This window comes from Leptonychotes weddellii, chromosome X, assembly GCF_054177405.1.
Source record: "Leptonychotes weddellii isolate Sample4059 chromosome X, ASM5417740v2, whole genome shotgun sequence".
NCBI lineage: Eukaryota > Metazoa > Chordata > Mammalia > Carnivora > Phocidae > Leptonychotes > Leptonychotes weddellii.
The window spans coordinates 48,317,423-48,320,011 of record NC_138385.1 but is presented as its reverse complement, the minus strand read 5'-3'; the positions used below and the strand labels follow the sequence as shown (position 1 = coordinate 48,320,011).

Below are 2,589 nucleotides of genomic sequence, written 5' to 3'. Positions count from 1 at the left end.
GCTTCGGAGCAGTAGGTCTTCAGCTGTTCCCCCAACGATCCTGTGGCTACTGTCACAACCCATTGCTTGAGACAGTCCTCAGCACCCTATATCCCAACAGTGGGTTATGAGACAAGATGTGGAAAAACCCTGCCTTACCCCTGAGAGACTACCTCCCACAGAATGTAGTGGTTCATGGGTTGGGCCCATTAGTCTGGTTTCATGCTTAAATCTCTACATTCTGGCATGGGTAAAATTATTATTACATATCCTTCTTTGAAAGGAAAATAATTTCCCTTTCCAGGCCACTTTCAAAAGCTAGAGATCTGGGGGCAGAGACTCAGATAAAGCACACAGGGAGGGATTTTCTCCAGAACCCTCTCGAGCATATGGATAAAGCACTGTTGGAGATCATTGGCCTCACCCCTTCCCCCCTACCCTGTGCCAAGAGGGAAGGGAGGGTGATGATGTGGACCCCAGTCTAAGATGCATGGCAGAGCCAGCTGCTGCCCTTCCCACTTTGCCGCCACTTTCTCCACTCTGCCAATTGATGCCTGCTCTTCAAAACTTCCTGATGACAAAAGAATTGCTCCCACCCATGGTAGCTCAATTCTGGGCCTCTGGGAGTAGGGCAGGGCTATGGATCTCTTCTTCTTCTTCTTCTTCCTCCTTCTTCTTCCTTCTTCTTCTTCTTCTTCTTCTTCTTCTTCTTCTTCTACTTCTTCTTCTTCTTCTTCTTCTTCCTCTTCCTCTTCCTGAAAGTAGGCCGGCTTTCCCTGTGAGCTGGGGGCCTACTGGGCCTTCAGGAGACACGAGGTCACCATATGGCTGATGCTCTGGCAGAAGTGGCACTTCTTGGGCTGAGGTGGCAGCTTGCATTCCTTGGCATGGTGGTCTAGACCTCCACGGTTGTGGCACCTGTCTCCCTTTGACCTGCGCTTCTGCATGTTCTTCCTTTTGGGTCGCTTCTCACTCCCAATACAAAACACCCCACCAGGGCCGGTGACCCTGATAGACTCTAGGCCCATAGCCGACTACTTAAAGCTGAACTCCACTGCCTCACCCTCCTTCAAGCTCCAGAAGCCCTTCATGTACAGCTTGCTCTGGTGCAAAAAGACATCCATGGGGGGTCAAGCACGACCCTGGCGTGGGCAGTCATGGATAGGACGCCAAACCCCATGCACACGTTGAACCACTTACAGACAGCGGCAACAAGCAGCAGCTGCGGCTCCTCTGCTGCTAGGGCGGCGTCCTCCGGCGCCTCCTAGGCATCTTGGCACAGCCACCTGCAAACTGCTGGTTTGACACAGAGCCCATGGTAGTCCGCTAAACACCTGGCCAGGGCCCCTGGTCTGGTGGCTGCTAGCTCCAGAGAAGTCCGGAGGCCTCACCCCCTCACTTTCAGTCTGGAGGTGTCTTTAGGTCTAAAATGAGTCTCTCATAAGGATGCCTGTGTGGCTCAGCCAGTTAATTGGCTCCCTTGGGCTCGTGTCATGATCCCAGGGTCCTGGAATCAAGCCCCACATCAGGCTCCCTGCTCAGTGGGGAGCCTGCTTCTCCCTCTCCCTCTGCCTGCTGCTCCCTCTGCTTGTGCTCACTCTTTCTCCGTCAAATAAATAAAATATTTTTAAAAAATAAAATAAACTGAGTCTCTTGTAGGCAGCATATGGATGATTCTTGCTTTTTTATCCAATTTGATACCGTGTCTTTTGATTGAAGCATTTAGCTCATTTACATTCGGAGTAACTATTGAAAGATATGAATTTAGTGCCATTGTATTGCCTGTAAAGTCCCTGTTTCTGTAGATTGTCTCTGTTAATTTCTGATCTATATTACTCTTGGGTCTCTCTTCGCTTACAGAATCCCCTTTAATATTTTTTGCAGGGCTGGCTTGGTGGTCACATATTCCTTTCAGTTTCTGCCTGTCCTGGAAGCTCTGCATCTCTCCTTCCACTCTGAAAGACAGCCTTGCTGGATAAAGTATTCTGGGCTGCATATTCTTCTCATTTAGTATCCTGAATATAACATGCCAGCCCTTTCTGGACTGCCAGGTTTCTTTGGATAGGTCTGATGTTATTCTGATGTTCCTCCCTTTGTACATAAGGAACCTCCTTTCCCTAGTTGCTCTCATGATAGCTTCTTTTTCTCTAAGATTTGCAAGCTTCATTATTTTATGTCGGGATGTTGATCTACTTTATTGATTTGAGGAGGTGTCCTCTCTGTTTCTTGGACATGAATGCTTGTTCTTTTCCCAGATTAGGGAAGCTCTCAGCCATGATTTGCTCAAATATACTGGCCCTCTCTCTCTCTCCACTCCCTCGGGCACCCTAATAATTCTGACATTTTTTCTTTTCAGGACATCATTAAATTCTCGAAGTCTTTCTTCATGGGCTTGAGTTGTCTTTTCTCTTTTTCTAAGCTTCCTTCCTTTCCATCAGCCTGTTCTCTAGATCACTTATTCTCTCTTCTCACTGACCCTAGCTGTTAGAGCATCCAATTTAGACTGCATCTCATTCATAACATTTTAAAGTTCGACCTGATTAGATCTCATTTCTACCCTTAGAGATTATGTACTGTCATTTATGCTTTTTTCAAGACTAGCTATTAAAT

At 47.4% G+C, this 2,589-nt stretch overlaps 1 pseudogene; it reads right to left on the bottom strand.

Moving 5' to 3' along the window:
- Positions 1 to 585: 585 nt before the first annotated feature.
- Positions 586 to 1,562, bottom strand: LOC102735220 (protein lin-28 homolog A-like; annotated as a pseudogene).
- Positions 1,563 to 2,589: the final 1,027 nt, after the last annotated feature.